General features: G+C 43.5%; 1 protein-coding gene and 1 long non-coding RNA gene across 5 annotated transcripts in view; one reads left to right on the top strand and one right to left on the bottom strand.

Annotated features, from left to right (window-relative positions):
* Positions 1–22,324, top strand: part of mbnl2 (muscleblind-like splicing regulator 2) — a 218,378-nt gene that overhangs the window by 96,333 nt on the left and 99,721 nt on the right. For 2 of the 4 annotated variants that reach the window (XM_070891752.1, XM_070891756.1), the window contains exon 1: positions 7,443–7,741. The exons of 1 other annotated variant lie outside the window; for it this stretch is intronic. The gene's annotated coding sequence lies outside the window, so the exon portion shown is untranslated. Of the gene's footprint in view, positions 1–7,442; positions 7,742–9,985; positions 10,087–22,324 lie in introns of those variants that run through there. One more of the 4 variants, XM_070891753.1, reaches the window with a different exon arrangement.
* LOC139274966 (uncharacterized) overlaps positions 9,839–22,324 on the bottom strand; it is a 40,098-nt gene continuing 27,612 nt past the window's right edge. The window contains exon 3 of the long non-coding RNA XR_011595641.1: positions 9,839–9,878. This is a non-coding gene — a long non-coding RNA (uncharacterized lncRNA). The remainder of the gene's footprint in view (positions 9,879–22,324) is intronic.

Genomic DNA, 22,324 nt, shown 5'->3' on the forward strand with positions numbered 1-22,324 from the left:
ATACAAATGGGCCCAGGTTTTCTGATTGTTATGTATGTAATCTTGGCAACCTGTATCACACCACCACCAGAGGGCCTACCTGTTGGAGTCCCAGCATCCCTTGGGAGCACTGTATATAAGCAGGCCTCCCACGTTGTACCTGCACTCTGGAGTCTAATTAAATGAGCTAAGGTCACACTTACTCACTGCATACAGTACTCAGTTTCATCCTTTATTATGAGCATAATAATTGGCGACGAGGTAACGAACAACCACGCGAAAATGCAAAGAACTGCTGGTATCCTGGAGAAGTTCTCAGAAGGGGACGATTGGAAGGCCTTCGTGGAGAGACTCGACCAATACTTCGTGGCCAACAAGCTGGAAAGGGACGAGAATGCTGCCAAACGAAGGGCGGTCCTCCTTACCGTCTGCGGGGCAACAACCTATAGCCTCATGAAGAATCTTCTAGCTCCGGTGAAACCAACAACCAAATCCTATGAAGAATTGTGTACGCTGGTCCTGGAGCACCTAAATCCGAAGGAAAGCATTTTGATGGCGAGGTATCGGTTCTATACTCGTCAACGGTCGGAGGGCCAGGAAGTGGCGAGCTATGTCACCGAACTAAGGCGCCTTGCAGGGCATTGCGAATTTGATGGATTCCTTGAACAAATGCCAAGAGACTTTTTTGTGCTTGGCATTGGTCATGAGGTAATCCTTCGCAAACTATTGACTGTTGAAACACCGAATCTGAGCAAAGCCATAACGATAGCCCAGGCATTTATGTCCACCAGCAATGACACCAAACAAATTTTGCAGCATAAAGAGATTTCGGCTAGTACTGTGCACAAAGTAACGCTGTTTTCGAGCAGGAATATACATGGCAGAACATACACGCTGGCTGCTGCATGACCTCAGATGACCCAGAGTCCGCCATCAATTGTTAATGCGAGGCAGTTAACACCTCGTTGGCGTTGTGGAGATGATCATCGGGCCCATCAATGCCGCTTCAAGCACTATGCGTGCAACGGCTGCAGAACAATGGGACACCTCCACCGAATGTGCTGGCGAGCTGAAAACCCTGCAAATCACCACGTTGCAGAGGATGATTCATCCATGGTGGATCAGGTTGAACTAGAGACTCGAACCGAGGAGGCAGAAGTGTACGGGGTACACACCTTCATCACAAAATAGCCACTGATTATGTTAAAGGTTGAACTGAACGGAATTCCAGTATCCACGGAACTGGACACGGGTGCGGGTCAGTCCACAATGAGCAAAAAGGCCTTTGACAGGCTGTGGTGCAACAAGGCACACAGGCCCAAGCTCAGCCCCATTCACACCAAGCTAAGAACTTACACCAAAGAGCTGATCCCTTTGGAAGTTTCTCGGGGGCGAAAGTGCAGATCCACTTGGTTCCCGGTACACGACCCATCCACACAAGGCACGGGCAGTACCGTATATAATGCGAGAGAAAGTGGAAATTGAGCTGGACAGGCTGCAGCGAGAATGCATCATCGCGCCGGTGGAATTCAACGAGCGGGCCAGTCCGATTGTCCTGGTACGCAAAGGTGACGACACGGTCAGAATTTGTGGGGACTATAAAGTAACGATTAACCGTTTTTCGCTACAGGACCAGTACCCGCTACCCAAGGCAGACGACCTATTTGCGACCCTGGCTGGAGGAAAGACATTCACCAAGTTGGACCTGACCTCGGCCTAAATGACGCAGAAGCTGGAGGAATCTTCGAAAGGCCTCACCTGCATCAACACGCACAAAGGTCTGTTCATCTATAACAGATGCCCGTTCGGGATTTGTTCGGCCGCGGCAATTTTCCAACGGAGCATGGAGAGCCTGCTAAAGTCGGTTCCGTGCACTGTGGTTTTCCAGGACGACATACTGGTCACAGGTCGGGACACCATCGAACACTTGAAAAATCTGGACGAGGTTCTAAGTCGACTCAGGTTGAAACGCTTGAAGTGTGTTTTCCTGGCGCCAGAGATTGAGTGCTTGGGAAGAAGAATCGCAGCAGACAGCATCAGACCCACCGACGCCAAGAACGCGCCGAGACCACAGAACGTGATGGAGCTGCAGTCGTTCCTGGGACTCCTCAACTATTTCGGTAATTTCCTACCCGGGTTAAGCACCTTGTTGGAACCCCTACATGTGCTACTGCGCAAGGGAGACGACTGGGTATGGGGGAATTCACAAGAGGCTGCCTTTGAGAAAACCAGAAATCTGTTATGTTCAAACAAACTGCTTGTTCTGTATAACCCATGTAAACGATTAGTGCTAGCTTGCGATGCGTCGTCATACGGGGTCGAGTGTGTGTTACAACAAGCTAAAGAATCGGGGATTTTGCATCTGGTCGCTTATGCGTCCAGGAGTCTGTCCAAGGCCGAAAGGGCCAACAGCATGATTGAAAAAGCTCTGGCGTGCGTTTACGGGGTGAAAGAAATGCACCAGTATTTGTTTGGTCTCAAGTTTGAGCTAGAAACTGACCATAAGCCGCTCATATCGCTCTTCTCAGAGAACAAAGGGATTAACACCAATGCCTCTGCCCGCATCCAAAGATGGGCGCTCACGCTGTCGGCATACAACTATGTAATCTGCCACAGACCGGGCACAGAGAACTGCGCTGATGCTCTCAGTCAGCTACCATTGCCCACCACTGGGGTGGAAATGGCACAGCCTGCAGACTTGCTCATGGTGATGGATGCATTAGAAAATGAAAAGTCACCCGTTACGGCCCACCAGATCAGGACCTGGACCAGCCAGGATCCTTTACTGTCCCTGGTAAAAAAACTGTGTCCTCCATGGGAGCTGGTCCAGCATCCCAGCGGAGATGCAGGAAGAGATTAAGCCATTCCACAGACGCAAAGACGAAATGTCCTTACAGGCGGACTGTCTTTTGTGGGGTAATCGTGTGGTCTTGCCCAAGAAAGGCAGAGAAACATTCATACGCGGCCTACACAGCACCCACCCAGGCATTGTAATGATGAAAGCCATAGCCAAATCCCATGTGTGGTGGCCCGGCATCGACTCAGATTTAGAGTCATGCGTGCGCCAGTGCAACACTTGCTCTCAACCAAACAATGCACTCGGAGAGGCATCGCTAAGTTTGTGGTCATGGCCCTCCAAACTGTGGTCTAGGATCCACGTTGACTATGCGGGCTCATTTCTAGGCAAAATGTTCTTGGTTGTTGTGGATGCTTATTCAAAATGGATTATAAGAACATAAGAACATAAGAATTAGGAACAGGAGTAGGCCATCTAGCCCCTCGAGCCTGCTCCGCCATTCAAAAAGATCATGGCTGATCTGGCCGTGGACTCAGCTCCACTTACCCGCCCGCTCCCCATAACCCTTAATTCCCTTATTGGTTAAAAATCTATCTATCTGTGATTTGAACACATTCAATGAGCTAGCCTCAACTGCTTCCCTGGGCAGAGAATTCCACAGATTCACAACCCTCTGGGAGAAGAAATTCCTTCTCAACTCGGTTTTAAATTGGCTCCCCCGTATTTTGAGGCTATGCCCCCTAGTTCTAGTCTCCTCGACTAGTGGAAACAACCTCTCTGCCTCTATCTTGTCTATCCCTTTCATTATTTTAAATGTTTATATCAGATCACCCCTCATCCTTCTGAACTCCAACGAGTAAAGACCCAGTCTACTCAATCTATCATCATAAGGTAGCCCCCTCATCTCCGGAATCAGCCTAGTGAATCGTCTCTGTACCCCCTCCAAAGCTAGTATATCTTTCCTTAAGTAAGGTGACCAAAACTGTACGCAGTACTCCAGGTGCGGCCTCACCAATACCCTGTACAGTTGCAGCAGGACCTCCCTGCTTTTGTACTCCATCCCTCTTGCAATGAAAGCCAACATTCCATTCGCCTTCCTGATTACCTGCTGCACCTGAAAACTAACTTTTTGGGATTCATGCACAAGGACCCCCCAGGTCCCTCTGCACCGTAGCATGTTGTAATTTCTCCCCATTCAAATAATATTGCCTTTTACTGTTTTTTTTCCCCCCAAGGTGGATGACCTCACATTTTCCGACATTGTATTCCATCTGCCAAACCTTAGCCCATTCGCTTAACCTATCCAAATCTCTTTGCAGCCTCTCTGTGTCCTCTACACAACCCGCTTCCCCACTAATCTTTGTGTCATCTGCAAATTTTGTTACACTACGCTCTGTCCCCTCCTCCAGGTCATCTATGTATATTGTAAACAGTTGTGGTCCCAGCACCGATCCCTGTGGCACACCACTAACCACCGATTTCCAACCTGAAAAGGACCCATTTATCCCAACTCTCTGCTTTCTGTTAGCCAGCCAATTCTCTATCCATGCTAATACATTTCCGCTGACTCCGCATACCTTTATCTTCTGCAGTAACCTTTTGTGTGGCACCTTATCGAATGCCTTTTGGAAATCTAAATACACCACATCCATCGGTACACCTCTATCCACCATGCTCGTTATATCTTCAAAGAATTCCAGTAAATTAGTTAAACATGATTTCCCCTTCATGAATCCATGTTGCGTCTGCTTGATTGCACTATTCCTATCTAGATGTCCCGCTATTTCTTCCTTAATGATAGCTTCAAGCATTTTCCCCACTACAGATGTTAAACTAACCGGCCTATAGTTACCTGCCTTTTGTCTGCCCCCTTTTTTAAACAGAGGCGTTACATTAGCTGCTTTCCAATCCACTGGTACCTCCCCAGAGTCCAGAGAATTTTGGTAGATTATAACCAATGCATCTGCTATAACTTCTGCCATCTCTTTTAATACCCTGGGATGCATTTCATCAGGACCAGGGGACTTGTCTACCTTGAGTCCCATTAGCCTGTTCAGCACTACCTCCCTAGTGATAGTGATTGTCTCAAGGTCCTCCCTTCCCACATTCCCATGACCAGCAATTTTTGGCATGGTTTTTGTGTCTTCCACTGTTAAGACCGGAAGACACAAAAACCATGCCAAAAGATTGAATATGTAATAATGTCTGTAAGCACACCCACCGCCACCATCGAAAGCCTCCGAGCCATGTTTGCCACACACTGCCTGCCTGCCTGATGTCCTAGTTAGCGACAATGGGCCGTGTTTTATCAGTGCTGCATTCAAGGAATTCATGACCCACAATGGGATCAAGCACGTCACATCTGCCCCATTCAAGCCCGCATCCAACGGCCAGGCAGAACAGGCAGTTCAAACCATCAAGCAAAGCTTGAAATGCGTGTCGGAAGGCTCCTTGCAGACCCGACTGTCCCAAGTCCTACTCAGCTACCGCACCAGACCCTACTCGCTCACCGGGGTTCCCCCAGCTGAGCTGCTCATGAAAAGGGCGCTCAAAACAAGGCTCTCTCTTGTCCACCCTGACCTCCATGATCATGTCGAGGGCAGGCGGCATCAACAAAGCATGTACCATGATTGCGCAAACTTGTCACCCGATATTGAGGTCAATGACCCTGTGTTTTTATTCAATCATGGACATGGTCCCAAATGGCTTGCTGGCACGGTCATAGCCAAAGAAGGAAGTAGGGTGTCAAATTGGCCAATGGACTAACGTGCAGAAAGCATTTGGACCAAACCAAATTGCGGTTCACTAATAGCTACGAGCAACTCGAAGAGGGCGCCACCAACTTTGACCCTCCAACACACACACAAGTGGCAACCAACATCACGGTTGACCACGAAGCTGAACTCACCATCCCCAGCAGCCCAGCAAGGCCAGCTGCCTACCAACTTACCCACACCTGCATTTGTACCGAGATGATTGACAAGGGAGCGAAAAGCCCCAGATTGTCTCACCCTGTAAATAAGTGTACTATTGACTTTATGAGGGAGTGATGTTCTGTAGGTAACCCTTGGCAACCTGTATCACACCACCACCAGAGGGCCTACCTGTTGGAGTCCCAAGGGATCCCAGTATCCCTTGGGAGCACTGTATATAAGCAGGCCTCCCACACTGTATCTGCACTCTGGAGTCTAATTAAAGGAGTTAAGGTCACACTTACTCATTGCATACAGTACTCAGTTTCATCCTTTATTATGAGCATAATACTGATCGTGATAGCGACAGTAAAGAATCAATTTTAAATGGGTTACCATCAGCTTATTATGATTGGCAAATCTAGTCTATTGTCGCTAAGTATTTTATACTACTTGTTTATTTACATTGACAAAAAAAAAGATGTAATTTCTGAAATAGTGGTGAGGAGGAAGAGAACTATTAATGATTACATTTTTGTTTGATTTTAAATCTGTTTAAATCTGGTATTCTGTCATCTAAATTAGATTAATATTTAACTATTAGCATACAAAAAAGCTATACAGGCATTTTTGTTTGGCGAAAGTTTAATCAGGAACTGGAAGCCCCAGTGATGCCAAGTCGTGGTAGTTTTATGGTAAAAACTAGCTATTGAAAGTTTTGGGAAACTGTTGAGAAAATTCTGAAAGCTGGATTTTCCTAGAAATAAACCTCAGAATCTGCAGTAAGTGCAGAAAATTGACATCTCTGTGATTACAGGCATCCTCAATTACAGTTCAGTCGGCATTCATCCTTGTCCAGATCTAGCTAGAGATTTGATACTGAGTTTGATGATCCATGTCCCTGCACTGCGATGGAAATGTCTTCAAGCTGCAGCTCACCATGCTGATGCAGGTTGAAAATGGCGGAGCTGGTGCTCGATCATTTGGTTTATTTATTCCTCCCCTCCAAAAAAATGCAGCGCTTTTCAAGTTTTTTTTTGTGTTTTCAAGATCACAAGTAGAATTTCTCCAGCAGGACCAGCTTCAGTCTGCAGCTGGATGAGATTTCAGAAGCAGAGAAAAACAAGGCAAAGGTTGCAACAGCTGTTCTACTTCAAGACATTTAATTATTTATACAACTTTTTTTGCGGCAAATGAAAAGATAAAATATATTTGGAAGGAATATTGCAAGATGGAAGACCTGCAAGGAGAAACAAGTAGCCTCCCGCCCACACACACACACACACACAAGAAAAATATGCAAAAAATAAACATTTTTCTATTTTCTCTTTATGAAACGAAATCGATTATTTTTCTTATTTTAAATGAAGAATTGGGAGTTCACAGGCCTTATCTGAGATTGCACCGCAGGCCCAGATCTCGGTTGCCATGACGACGGGCCTCCTCCTCCCAACGGAGTGCACCAAAATCCTGGCAGCGCGGCCGGCAATCACCAGAACCCAAATGTAAAAAAAGAAAACAGCAGCATAAAGCATAAGGGGTAACAATCCTACCGCTTCAAACCGTTAGCGGGAAAAAAATCTGAATCAGACGGGGCAAGGCGGGAGACTGAGTGGTATTTCTAATTTGTCTGGAAATTTAGCAGAGCCGGACACCCTATTTCTCCCCCCCCCCCTCGGGGTGTGCCATGGTGCGGTCGGCTGAGCTGTCAATCAGGCTGGGAGGGGGCGGTTTCGCTGCAGTAGAGCACTGGACGGCGACGCTTTCACACTCTCCCGCCTGCTCGTCCGTCAGTCAAATGTTTGCGGTTTTAAAAACATTGTGAATCCTCCACAACCCCTCCCCACCCCCCCCCCCTCACTCATTTGTAAAAAAAATCCGCAACTCCATCTTCCACCTCAGCGTGTTTAAAGTTTATTTTATTTTTCCTCCCCCCCCCCCCTCTTTTGAGTTTCCAGGTCCTTTTTTTTTCGTTTCCCCCCAAAAAAATAAAAACCGGGGTTTGAAGCGATCATCACCTGGAGAATTGTCTGGGGGGGAAAGCCATGTCCCGGTAAGTTGAGTTTCTTTTGATGTCCCCCGGGTCTGGAGCCGCCGCTGCTGCCTGCCTCCTTCCCCCTTTGACTGTGTAACTGGCTTGGGTTTATCTTCATTTTCCTCCTCCCTCCTATCTCTCTCTCTCCTTAATATCTAGGATAAGACTTAAATTTTTTTTAAAACATCAATATTAAAAAAGCTACATTTGTGGCTGCACGTTGCTGCACTCGTGTGGGTTGATCCTCTCCAGGTCAACTCCAAAAGAGAAGGCAAAAAATTGGACCCAGATCTTTGCATTGACAGTTTCTCCAATTGCAAGTGGGTCAAACGAAAAATACTCTCCTGTCTAATATATTTTTATGGTGGAATTCAGTCACTGCCCGCTTTTTAAGATAGGGGTATAGATAGAGAGCAACTGTTCCCATTGGCATAAGGGGCGAGAACCAGAGGGCACAGATTTAAGCTGATTGGCAGAAGATCCAAAGGCGACATGTGGAAAAAGTCTTTTACACAGCAAGTGGTTGTGATTTGGAATGCACTGCCTAAGAGAGTGGTGGAGGCAAACTCAATCGTGGCTTTCAAAAGAGAATTGGATACATACCTGAAGGGAAAAATATTGCAGGGCTACAGGGAAAGAGTGGGACTAGCTGATGTGCCCTTGCAGAGAGCCGGCATGGGTTCAATGGGCCGAATGGCTTCCTTCTGTGCTGTAACCATTTTATAATCTGGGGTGGGAATCAAATTATCAGACTTCATTCATTACAGGGTAACCAACTACACTTGCACAAGTATGCGAACTGCTCTTGCTCTCCTCCTAAGTTCATTGCAAAGTGTATTGCATAAAGCTTAAAGGACATGGACCATTAATCATCTCTCACTCCTTGGCGTGCTCTTTCTGACACCTGGGGAAAGTTATGGTCTCTTGGTAACTAGGTGCTTTTTAGGGGGTGGGTGGTATTTTGCGTGAAAAGAGAGGGAATGTGAAATAATGTAACCCAAATGGATTGTCCAATCTTGAAGTGAAATTTAAATGTAATGGGTGAGATTACAAAGCAGGATAAGAACACTAATGTATTCAGAACATGAAATTAAAAGTATTTTGCAAGTTCCAACATATAAGATTACCATGGGCAGAAGCATAGGATAGACTGAACAGGATAAAACTATATTCAAAGATGCTTTGTTCCATTAAAACAAGCTAGATGCTTAATTTTTATTTTCCTAAAGTTGAATGTGATTTAAGTGCTCTAACTTATAGTTAGAAACTGAAGAAGTCAGCATGTTTTAAGCTAATTTTGGAAAATCTTTGTAACTTTTCAATATAGAGATTGATTTGTAGTTTAGTTAAGATGTTGACTGGTTCTTTTAGGATTGCAACTTTATGACTGGTAAGCAGCTAGGGGAAAGAGCAGAGAACAATATCATGACTGTACATATATTTTACCAATTTCTATAACAATATCTTCGTAGAAGATGCTATGAAAGGATTTTTACGGAGTGTTATTTTGGAGAAAATGAAGATTTATTTTACTTTTCGAGCAGGGTTCAATTCTCGTAAGTTTTTTGAAAAGTGTACAATAGCACCATTGATGTAAATCTTGTCAGGAAGCATAATAGAGTTGCAAGATTTTAGTTAAAAAGATGAAAGCATGCAAAGATTATTGAAAAGTCAGAAAATATTTTTCAAGGTTAGTTTATTTTTTTTAAGTTGAACTTGTTTTTGGGAACACCAACTTTAATCTGCAGTATATGAGCGCTATGGTAGAACTAAAACCAGGCCACATTTTAAAATGTCGCTTGGAATAATTTTTGTTTCTTAATAGTATTTTGTCAATCTTGGATACTAAAATATTAGTTTTGTAGATATGCTGCCAATTGTAAAAGTTCCAAAGAAAAATGAACTTGCAGAGGATTCCCAATGTTGAGGAAAAAGATGTGCAGTCTAAGGGCTGGATTTTGGGGTTTTTCTGTCAAACGGTAGCGATACGTGAAACTTACCGTTTACATTGCGCTACCGTTTTTATGCCGAGCTTTCGGGTTTTACGTTTGCACCAGGGGCGCATTGGTAAGGGGGGTGTTGCATGAAGATTCGCGGCACAAAAACGTGAGTTTCGCCAAATTTAGTCCGGGGCTGGAAGCGCTGCAAGAGAGGCCTTGGGAGGGGGAGAAAAAAATGTCATAAAACATTTACAAGACACTTATCTATCAAATTGCTGGAAAAAAATTAAAAAGTAAAAACTTTAACTTAACTTTTTTGCAGGTTTTCAAACTTGCCGCTGCTGGCAGGGCTGCACCAACAGGTTTGACCTGTCGATATTCTGGGCTTGGCGTACGGGTCGGGAGAGAGCTGAAAGTCTGACGGTAACACAATCCGTGGCGTTGTACGTCGGCGCTCCTCTCCCCGGCGGTACATCCCGTTGTTGCCACAAACAACGAGCCAGGGATCCCGCTTGGGCTTTGCGACTGGGTTTCCGCTGCAGAGGGTCAAATCGCGGCGAAAACCCGGTCGCAAACTTCTCAAAAATCCGGTCAATGGTGACTATTTAACATCCAAACAATAATGAATTTGGTTTCGTTGAGCATATATTGCGATATCTTGGAAATTTATTGAAATCCGGATATCTACAGTCCGTTTAAAATGGGTTTTTATAGCTCTCAATTATTTAATTAATTCAGATTAGCTTGAGTTATATCATTGCTGGCTCATTAGTATAATTTATATCTACAGTATTATAAAGGTTACCAGTCTACAGTGACCACCTGTTAATCTCAACAACAAATTTATAGAGGATCTCGCACCAGGCACAGTAAGATTTCACATCACATTTCTCTAATGCTTCAGCATGACATTGAGCCTAAAGTGTTTGATAAGAACAATTTATTACTCTGGACTCTGTACAGATGTCATGACCTGTGGGATATTTTATTCATTAGCCAAGGCCCCGCATGCCTGTTCAGATGGATGTGAAAGATCCCATCATACTTTTTCCAAAGAGGAGCAGGGAGTTCTCCTGGTGCCTTGGCCAACATTTGTCCCTCGGCCAACACCATCAGAACAGATTAACTGGTCATTCATCTCGTCGTTTGTGGGACCGTGCTGTGTGCAAATTATCTGCTGCATTTGCCTGTGAAGCAATAGTGACTACACTTCAAAAATCTAATTGGTTGGCTGTGAAACACTTTGGAGTATCTAGAGAATGTGATTAGCACTATATAAATGTAAGTAGATAGTGCAAGTAAGGGAGAATTATTCAGTAGTGAAAAAAATGTTACAGCATGATGTTTTTTATACCATATAGTGAAAGATAGCAACTATATATATCCAATGTTAATGAATTCTCTTCCCCCGCCTCCCCAGACCGTGCAAGATGAGGAATTATATGAATGGAATGAGAAATGAACAGATAAGTGATGTTTACCCTTGCCTGTACCTGTCCCCCTTTGTTGCCAAAACATTTAGTCAGAGACCTGTGTTACTTTTAGGGACCAGGGCAATACTTTCTTGCATCACAGATATTGCTGTTTATTGCAGGATAAATAAAACTACGTGGAAATTGGCATGTTACAATCTAATTTTAAGAAAATGCAGGGTGTATATAAATACTGTAGTATTTACTTATTTATGATTTCATTTTAGGACCAGCTATTTCAGAAGTTAATTATCAGTGAGCATGTGAGCTGTCCAGCAGCTGTTCCAAGTTTGTTTGCTTGACCAGAATAGTGCAAACATTAACGTGGACTATCCATTAAAAAAAGTGCTCTGATCGTTAGTGCAATTGTTTCAGAAATAGCAATTTTTTTCAAATGAACATACGAAAATGACAGACAGAAAGAGATCCACTGGTCCATCTAGCTTGCCCTATATTGTTGTGATGCCTAACGTCTGGAAAATTCCTCTCCGATCCCTTTAGACGATAGAAACTATCACATAGACTCTTAACTTGTATTGCAGGATACCTACCTTTTTATACGAGGTGATCTCCACCCCAGCGAGAAACAGGTCCAGCTCTCTTGAAGGAATACAGTGAATCAGCATTCACTGCACGAGCCGGCAACCTGGTTCACTATTCTCTGGGCAAAGATGATCAGCTTAGCATCAAACATAGTTCTGCCCTTGTGTAATTTGTAAATGTGACTGCTGGTCATCCCTAACCTATTAAGTTGAAATAATTGGTCCACATAAACACAATCTAGTCATCTCATTATTTTATCAACGTCAATCAAATTGCTCCCGAGTCTACACTTTTTGGCTTTGTGAAGTATACAGATCCAGCTCTTTGAGGCTATCTGGATAACTACTGTGCTTTAAACTGGGAATTAATCTTCTGGCCCTCTGCATCCTTTCCAGAGCCGCAGTATGCCTCACCATGTGAGGGGACCAAAACCTAATAGTGTTCTAACTGAGGCCGAGCCAGGGTCTTGTACAAGGACACAAATCGTATACTTTGTCTTATAGTGAGTTGTCCTGTAAATACAACCTAGATTCCTGTTTACTTTAACTATAATTTCACTGCATTGGCCATGACCATTAGAGTGATGCACCGACACATCCCGATCTCCTTTCATCCACTGGATTTAGCTTTGTTCCTTGTAGGGTAAAAGTATATTCGGCATTTGATCTGCCCACGTGAATAATACTCCACGTTTCTAAGTTAAGCATCATTTGCCAAACACGGGCTCATTCTTCCAACACTGCTTGCAGTAGTCGAGCATCCTGTACAGTCTTAACACTTGCACAAATCTTTCGCAAACTTGTGTTTGTTCCCCCAGTACCCACATCTTGAATATGGTAAATAACAAAGATCCTAACACCAATCCCTGCAGATCCAAATGCATTAACTACAACTTTCTATTGGTGGATATTCAGCCAGTTCTCAAACTACTATATCAGATTGCCTCTAATTCCACAAGATTCTATCTTCTAGAGAAACCTCTTGAGGTAATTTATCAAAAGCTTTCTCAAAGTCCAGGTAGACAGTGACTACCAGGTTAAACTCATCCATTAACCTGGTGACATCTTCAAAAATTCAATCAAATTCTTAAGGCATAATTGTTTTTTGGAAGCTGAGTTGGCTGTCCTTAATGAGGCTTTCTCTATCTAAATGTTCATATAAGGTACGGCTAATGATTCCTTTGAGCATCTTGCCGATTACTGAAGCCAAGCTAATGGGCCTAGAGTTACCCGGTTCTGCCTTATCACCCTTTTAAAAATTGGAACTAATGTGTGATTGGTAATTATAGAATGTGCTATATGGTAAAAGTGCAACTTTCACATATCTCGAATATTGTGCAGTTTTTAAGATGAGGTGCTCTATTCCCTGCTATTTTGGAGATGGGTGGTGCGAATTTGAAAATACACTTTTTATCCAGGGACAGTCTGAAAAGAAGGCAGTTTAGTTACAGTTTACAGAACCAGTGCTTTTGTCTGCTGCAACAGAACAAAGAATGGTTTACATTAAAGGAGAGTGGGATGTAAGTAAGCTGATTTAATAAATCTCATTAAAGTTTATTATTGTGCTGACTCTAATACTGGGAGGTGACTTATGCTGTCAGAATGTATCCTCCCAATATTATGTAGCAGTGTCTAAAACTCCACAGACTGTCATTTTCATATTCAACAATAATTATATCACATTAACCTTTCATGTGCAGTAGCATAGCTGTAATACGGCTGGATTTACAACCAGATGTACTTCCAGACAGTCCTCGAGCTGTACAACACTTCCATTTGAAAGCTAAAGTTGTGATGTTTAGCTATTTCTGAAGAATAGCAGTCTACTAGCATTAATATTAATTTTTGGGGGAGGGAAGGAATGCAAAAGGAAAGGAAAATAATGATCTCATGGTAGCAGAATACGGCTAATACTTTCAATAAAGTATTTGTTAAAGTAGTGTATTGACTGCATCAAGGTTTTGCATTTATTTGAGTATGGGTTAAATCTTTAGGGAATGATATTGTACCAAATATAGCAATTTGGGGAGATGATTAATTAAAATACAGATTAGCACAGCATGTAAATACATGGTGAATATTTGCACAGCTTTAGAAAGTTTTCTTCATGTGAAGCAATGATTAGAAAACATCCCCACATTTAAAGTTTGGCCTGTGCTTGAAGGTGGGGGTAGAGGGGGGTAAATTCAAAACAAATCTACGGAATCATTTCAGTGAGCAAATGGGAAATCTATGGAACAGGCTCCCTGGGGAGCATAGAGTGTTGATTCATTCAAGTGGACATTAGATTTATTGCAGAAAATAATATTTTGGGATACAGTATGTGTAATTTGAGGAACGACATATGGTAAGTGTAACATGCTCGGGAGGATCAGGTGACTTTGAACCTAATGATTCCCAAAGCTCTCCACCACTTTCCTTGTCTCGTGTCTGAATCTGTTCGAGACTAATTGATGGAGATTGATTGCGATGATTAGTCAACAACTCCATTATTGTTTTATCGTGCAACTACCAGGAAAGTAGAAGGCGAACTAGATCGTTTATCGTCTCATAGTTCCTATTTTCTATGTTGCTATTGACATCCTATAAAATCTTCACGTTTCACCATTCTGAACTTGCATGTAATGTTTTATTTTTAAATTGGCCATTTCACAGCAACATGTGACAAAAGTAAGTTTTTCTCCACATGGTCCTTAACCAGAACTTTACATAACTGCAGCATAACTTTGTAGTCCAGCCCCCTTGAGAGAAAGAATAACATTTCATTGGCCTTTTTAATTTGTTTTTTTATACCTTACTGAGGACTGAAGTGCCCGTCTTTACCGGCCATTTGTAACTACAGATAATGACAAATTGTGAAAGGGCTATAACTTTAAAAAATAGAAATAGTAAAGGTTTTGTTTACTTGCAGTACATCATTATTGTCCACTGGTCGAATTAGAGAGTGTGATCTAGATACTGAAATAATATGAATAGCCTGGTAACTAATTATGGCATCAGATTCCTTCTCGGCAGTCTTGAGTTTGAATCCTAGCTTTGGCTGTTCTTCAGACTTTACTTCACTATTTTCATGGGTGTTTTGTTATTGTTTAGGAGGGGAGGAAAAATGTCCTAAATTTAAAAGGGAATGAAAATATCAGGTATTGACATAGTTAAATTGTATTTTATTTTGTCTTGGTTGTAACTATTTCTCAATTATCTTACTACCGATATGATCTATCTGGACAAAACAACAGTTCAGGACATAAGTTTGATTATCCTGTATAGCTTACACAATGTAGTATATGGGTCATCGACTGAAATGCTAACTGTTTTTCTTGCCACAGATGCTGCCTGACCCACTGAGATTTCCAGCATTTTCTGTTTTTATTTCATATTCCAGTATCCGCAGTATTTTGCTTTTGTATTGTTGTAGTAGTATATATATATATGTCAACTGTGGCTCAGTTGGTAGTATCCTCGCTTCTGAGTCAGAAGGTTGTGGGTTCAAGTCCCTCCAGAGACTTGAGCACCAAAAAAATCTAGGCTGACACTCCAGTGCAATACTGAAGGATGCAATGCCGTATGAGGTGTTAAACCGAGGTCCCATCTGCGTGGAAAACATAGAAAATAGGTGCAGGAGTAGGCCATTCGGCCCTTCGAGCCTGCACCACCATTCAATAAGATCATGGCTGATCCTTTACTTCAGTACCCCTTTCCTGCTTTCTCTCCATATCCCTTGATCCCCTTAGCCGTAAGAGCCATATCTAACTCCCTCTTGAATACATCCAATGAACTGGCATCAACAACTCTCTGCGGCAGGGAATTCCACAGGTTAACAACTCTCTGAGTGAAGAAGTTTCTCCTCATCTCAGTCCTAAATGGCCTACCCCTTATCCTAAGACTGTGTCCCCTGGTTCTAGACTTCCCCAACATCGGGGACATTCTTCCTGTATCTAACCTGTATCGTCCCATCAGAATCTTATATGTTTCTATGAGATCCCCTCTCATCCTTCTAAACTCCAGTATATAAAGGCCCAGTTGATCCAGTCTCTCCTCATGTCAGTCCAGTCATCCCTGGAATCAGTCTGGTGAACCTTCGCTGCACTCCCTCAATAGCAAGAACGTCCTTCCTCAGATTATGAGACCAAAACTGAACACAATATTCCAGGTGAGGCGTCACCAAGACCCTGTACAATTGCAGTAAGACCTCCTTGCTCCTATACTCAAATCCCCTAGCTATGAAGGCCAACATGCCATTTGCCTTCTTCACCGCCTGCTGTACCTGCATGCCAACTTTCAATGACTGATGAACCATGACACCCAGGTCTCGTTGCAGCTCCACTTTTCCTAATCTGCCGCCATTCAGATAATATTCTGCCTTCGTGTTTTTGTCCCCAAAATGGATAACCTCACATTTATCCACATTATACTGCATCTGCCATGCATTTGTCCACTCACCTAACCTGTCCAAGTCACCCTGCAGCCTCTTAGCATTCTCCTCACAGCTCACACCACTACCCAGTTTAGTGTCATCTGCAAACTTGGAGATATTACATTCAATTCCTCCATCCAAATCATTGATGTATATTGTAAAGAGCTGGGGTCCCAGCACTGAGCCCTGCGGCACTCCACTAGTCACTGCCTCCCATTCCGAAAAAGACCCGTTTATCCCGACTCTGCTTCCTGTCTGCCAACCAATTCTCTATCCACGCCAGTACATTACCCCCAATACCATGTGCTATGATTTTGCACACCAATCTCTTGTGTGGGACCTTGTCAAAAGCCTTTTGAAAGTCAAAATACACCACATGCACTGGTTCTCCCTTGTCCACTCTACTAGTTACATCCTCAAACAATTCTAGAAGATTTGTCGAGCATGATTTCCCTTTCATAAATCCATGCTGACTTGGACCGATCCTGTCACTGCTTTCCAAATGCGCTGCTATTTCATCCTTAATAATTGATTCCAACATTTTCCCCACTACTGATGTCAGGCTAACCGGTCTATAATTACCCGTTTTCTCTCCTTTTTTAAAAAGTGGTGTTACATTAGCTATCCTCCAGTCCATAGGAACTGATCCAGAGTCGGTAGACTGTTGGAAAATGATCACCAATGCATCCACTATTTTTAGGGCCACTTCCTTAAGTACCCTGGGATGCAGACAATCGGGCCCCGGGGTTTATCTGCCTTCAATCCCATCAATTTCCCCAACACAATTTCCTGCCAAATTAGGATATCATTCAATTCCTCCTTCTCACTAGACCCTTAGTCCCCTAGTACATCCGGAAGGTTATTTGTGTCTTCCTTCGTGAAGACAGAACCAAAGTATTTGTTCATTTGGTCTGCCATTTCTTTGTTCCCCATTATAAGTTCACCTGAATCCGACTGCAAGGGACCTACGTTTGTCTTCACTAATCTTTTTCTCTTCACAAATCTATAGGAGCTTTTGCTGTCAATTTTTATGTTCCCGGCAAGGATGTAAAAGCTCCTGTGGCACTGTTCCGAAGAAGAGCAGTGGAGTTATAAGAACATAAGAAATAGGAGTAGGCTAATGGCGCCTCGAGCCTGCTCTACCATTTAATAAGATCATGGCTGATCTGATCTTGGGCTCTGCTCCACTTCCCTGCCCGCTCCTCATAAATCTTCACTCCCTTATCGTTCAAAAATCTGTCTATCTCAATGACCCAGCCTCCACAGCTCTCCACAGATTTACGACCCTCTGACCTTTATACCCTAGCCAACATTTATCCCACAAACAACATCAATAAACAGATTATCTGGTCATTATCACATTGCTGTTTGTGGGAGCTTGCTGTGCGCAAATTGACTGCCACTTTTCCTACATTACAACAGTGACTACACTTGGAAAAAGTACATCATTGGTTGTAAAGCAGTTTGGGACATCTGATGGTTGTGAAGGGCATTATATAAATGCAAGTCTTTTTCATTTACACATTTTTTTGGTATTTGTGCTGACCTAATCTGTTAGCACAGATGAAATGTTTCATGTTGAGTGAAATATCTTGAAGACAGGCATAAGGATGTAATTCTTAAACAGATTTGTCTTGTATACAACTGCCAATAGAACAAATGCAAGGCTTTGCCATTCACCAGTTGAGTGACTGCAAAGGGTTGGGGGCTTTCTCGCAGGGCTTGGACAATTTGGTACAATACTTTTTTGAAAAAAAGTTGTGGAAAGAATCTCTGATTAGGCATAGAACTTCACCTAGTTAGAAGAAAATTAAGGGTTGTTGCTGACTGAAATTATGCTATTAGGAGAAGGTCAATTTCAGATGCCCCTGCATGCATTGACTTTGAAGAGCTAATGATCAGCATTATGAGCAAGGACAGGCCTTCTGGTTTGTTTTTTAACCTCTGCTGTATTGAATCTTATGTGCTTGTCTTTGTGCAGGAGAAACTAAATTGAAGCAGCAAAGAAATTGATGAGATAACTATTACTCTTGAATTATCATTGTCATAATACCTGTACATTGAAATTAAAGTAGAGAACTGTAGATTTATGAAAATATTTGATTCATAGTGGATCTCCTGTGGCACTGCACCCAGGGCCCGAAATTGCCCACCGTCCGAAACAAGTCACATCTATCGCTCCCGAAGTGTTTCAGGCAGCCAAACCATAGAAATTCAGCACTTCGGGGGGGGGGGCGGGGCGGCGAGTTTGGAGCGGGGCAGAGTAGCTGTCACTAGCGGGGCGGAAGTGGGGGCGGGTCGGATTAGCCGACGCTCAAAGTCATCAGTGCCGTGCTGATGACATCATCGCACTGGCATGTCACAATGTCCCTCACCATCAGTTAAAGGGGAGAGCCGCTGTGAACTCTGGAGCCACTTTCGTGGCAAACACTGGGCCTGGGCCACCAGGAAGGGTTTTGCCGGGCCAGCGGTATGGCACCCAAGAGGGGATGCCAGGCTGCCTTTTGGCGGCCTGGCCGAACCCGCGGCCATAATTGTCGGGAAAGGGGCAATTTCAGTAAGGGATCGGCGCGTGCACACCACGGTGGGAAAACGGGCGGAGCAGTCCCCTACACTGCTCCAAACCTGAGGTGGAGCAATTTTTAAAATGGCGGCCTCTCCGCAGCGACTCGGTCATTCCGCACCGACCCATGGCCGTCGCTTTCAGGAAGCCGGAGGCCTTATAGATAGGGGTACTTCCGGCCCCCAAATCTCTTATCTGTGTGTGTTCATTTCTTGGTTCTATCTTGTTTTATTTCCACCTTTTGCTTGTTTTTTTTTCCACTCTTCCCTCTTTTTTTGGGCCCACTTTTTTTTTCTTTCTCTCCTTTTTCCCCTTTCTTTTTGGTCATTCCTCTTTTTACCTTTGTTTTTCTCTGTATCCCTTCTTCCCCATTTTTCCTAGATTTTTTTTTGTTTTCTTCTGCCATTTCGTCCAGGATGTGGTGAGGGGAATGAAAGTGCTGAAGAATATAGGTAAAAGTTTTGTGAGGTGCTGAGGTCCCAGGTTGCATTTTCTGATGGGTGCAGGGTGCTGATTGCAAAGAAGTATCCTCATCTGAGCTACGGGCCAGCAGGTTGTGCGTGCCTTTTGGGCCACAGGTAGGTGCTAGCAGGTGGGGGTGTATGAGATAGGGCATAATGTGGCTGTATTTTCTGGAGGTGGCTGTGGAAACGAAGTCTCACACACACAAACAAAATTAAAGATAAGGATAGAGGCTAATTAAAAAAAATTCAGCGGGGTTGAGATTTGGGGTTTAGCGAGGCCAGGAAGAGGGACAAAAAAAAATGTGTCCGAAAAAGTAAGAGGAACCGAGAGGAATTTTTTACTTAAATATATAGGTTGCACGCAGCCAACAGTGGAAGCAGAGATGAGAGGAATTTTTTAATTAAATAAATACAAGTGCCAACCAAATTGGTGAAGTACTAAATTTTGCCTAGATTGGACTACTTCTGGACAAAACTGTTGTGTTCCTTTTTAAATAGAAAATCATTGTCTGGCTCTGTCTGTCTTTTCCCCATGTTCTTTTTAAAAAAAAAATCAAATAGTCACTTTTTTTAAAAGCCATTATGGATTCTGCTTCCACCACTTTTTCTGATAGTCACATGTTCTAACAAACCTATGCATAAAAAAATCTCTCAATCTCACCTTTTATTCTTTTGAAGATCTTAAAATTTGTATCCATTAGTTACCTGTGCAAACAGTTATTTGTATTTTATGCTGTTCAAAATTGAGGTTTGAATAGCATTATTGGATCTCCTCTTAACCTTATTTTCTCGAATGAAAGTTTTCCAGAATTTAAAATAAAATCTATTACTTATCAACCCCAGAAGATGGAGTTATGGAGTATTTGCTGTACCAGAGGGTGATCAGGCAATACAGCATCATCTGGTGGTGTGTCAGGGAGCTGTTATCGACCAGTGGAGATGTTAATGTTTGAAGTCCCATTCAAGTACCGCCTAGGGGTGTAACCACTAAGTGTTTCTATTTTAACATTAGTATTTCTATAGGAAATGTTTACATCACAGGTTTCAGTGAATCATGCATACTATATAAGAATTGTAATCTATAGATGTACTTGTATCTGGTCAGATGTTTACAGGTCTATATCAGCTTGCTCAGAAGGGAAGGACTTTCAAAATGTGTGTAGGAGGGAATTTCATTAAGTATTTAAGGAAGGTTCATTATTAGCAAGGCCTTGAGAAGTGTAACTTGTAGCAAGTTGATTTGAAGGTACTTTGACAGAAACATGCTAAAACAATTAATGGTATCTCGTGTTGAAATTTGTCATGGCACTGAGCAACTCCGAATCAAAGTTCAGAGTTGATACAGTTATGACACAAGTAATGTGTCAATAATACTAATACACTCAAATATACAAGTAAAAATGGTGTGACTGAGTATACTCTTTTGAACTGTGGTAAATACTAAAGTTGATAATTACTGGAATGTGTTTGAGAGTCAGGATGGAAGTGGCCACACAGGTTCCCTTGGATGCAGAATATTGGGGCCAAGTTTCGGCCTGAGTTGCTCCTGTTTTTTTGGAGCAACTGGTTTAGAATGGAGTATCTTAGAAATTTGAATTCTCGGCATTTAGTTTGCTCCAGTTCTAGTCAGTTAGAACAGTTTCACTTTGGAACAGAATTTTTTTTTCAAAAAGGGGCGTGTCCGGCCACTTACGCCTGTTTTCAAAGTTTAGGCAGTGAAAACTTACTCCAAACTAACTTAGAATGGAGTAAGTGAAAATTTTTGGACGCTCGAAAAAACCTTGTCTACACTTTAGAAAATCAGGCGTAGGTTACAAATTAGGTGTAGGGAACAAGGGTGGTGGGGGGGGGGGGGGGTGGAGGGAAGTCATTAAATTCTACAATCAATCAGCAGTCATACTTATACAAATATTATACAAATAAATCCAACCTGAATAAAAATTTGTAAGCAAAGAAAAGATTAAATAATCCATGTTCCTACCTGTGTGAAACAGCAGCAGCCTTCGAGCTGCTGTGCTTCAGGCAGGCCTTTCATGTTGAAGACAGGCAGGGGTGGTGTCAGTGTCTTGACGGCAGCCTCAACAGCGGCAGCAAGCAACCTTCGAGCTGAGCTGTGGTGCTTCAGGCAGGCCTTCCTTCAGTCAGTGGCTGGCCGGCAGCCGAGGAAGCAACACGCACGCAGCTTTCGAAGGGGGTTGAGGCCATTTGGCCACGCGATAGGGGCGGCGTCAGTGGCTCGACGGCAGCCGAAGATACAGCAAGCAGCCTTCGAGCTGTGAGGGGACTGAGGCTATTTGGCACAGGATAGGGGCATCGTCAGTAACTGGACTGCAGGCAAAGACACAGCAATCAAGCAGCCTTCGAGCTGTGAGGGGGACTGAGGCCATTTGGGCAGGGAGAGGCAGCCACATAGACAGTTTTATACTTAAATTTGCAGAATGGGTGCTGCATTGTCAACACCACGTATTATGCAATGGTTCGCCATCAATCACTGCATAGGAGAGAATTGATTAGAGCTCACCGCACCAGGAACGTCGTAGCCTGTAGGTTGATGGGCAGGAGACCTTACCCACGTCGACAGTATCGAACCAGGCGCTCATACTTGGATATGAGCGAGGCTGATTGTGTAAAAAGGCTGTTTTTTCGCAGAGAAGTTGTCACTGAGATCTGTGATATGGTGAGAGCAGATTTGCAGCCCAGAAGCAGAACGCCAACTGCCCTGTCTGTTGCAGTGAAGGTAACAGCTGCACTTTCTTTCTATGCCTCGGGATCGTTTCAGGCTACAACTGGAGATGTGTGTGCCATCTATCAACGTGCAATACATGCCTGCGTTTACCAGGTCACGGCTGCACTGTATGCGCGAAGGAATGACTTCATCAATTTCCCAATGACCGCACAAGCGATCCATGAAAGGGCTGTGGGCTTCTTCAGGATTGCCGGCTTCCCAAAGGTACAGGGCTGCATTGATTGTACCCACATAGCCTTGCGAGCACCCGTGGAGGATTTTGAGCAGTACCGAAATAGGAAAGGTTTCCACTCTATGTGCAGCTCGTGTGTGACGACAAGCAGCGCACCATGTCAGTCGATACGAGATACCCTGGCAGCACCTACGATGCGTTCATCCTACGCGACAGCGTTATATCTAACATGTTTGAGCAGCAGCCAGAAGGGCAGAGCTGGCTACTGGGAGACAAAGGGTATGGCCT

The sequence above is a fragment of the Pristiophorus japonicus genome, chromosome 10 (genome assembly GCF_044704955.1).
Source record: "Pristiophorus japonicus isolate sPriJap1 chromosome 10, sPriJap1.hap1, whole genome shotgun sequence".
NCBI classification, from domain to species: Eukaryota; Metazoa; Chordata; class Chondrichthyes; family Pristiophoridae; genus Pristiophorus; species Pristiophorus japonicus.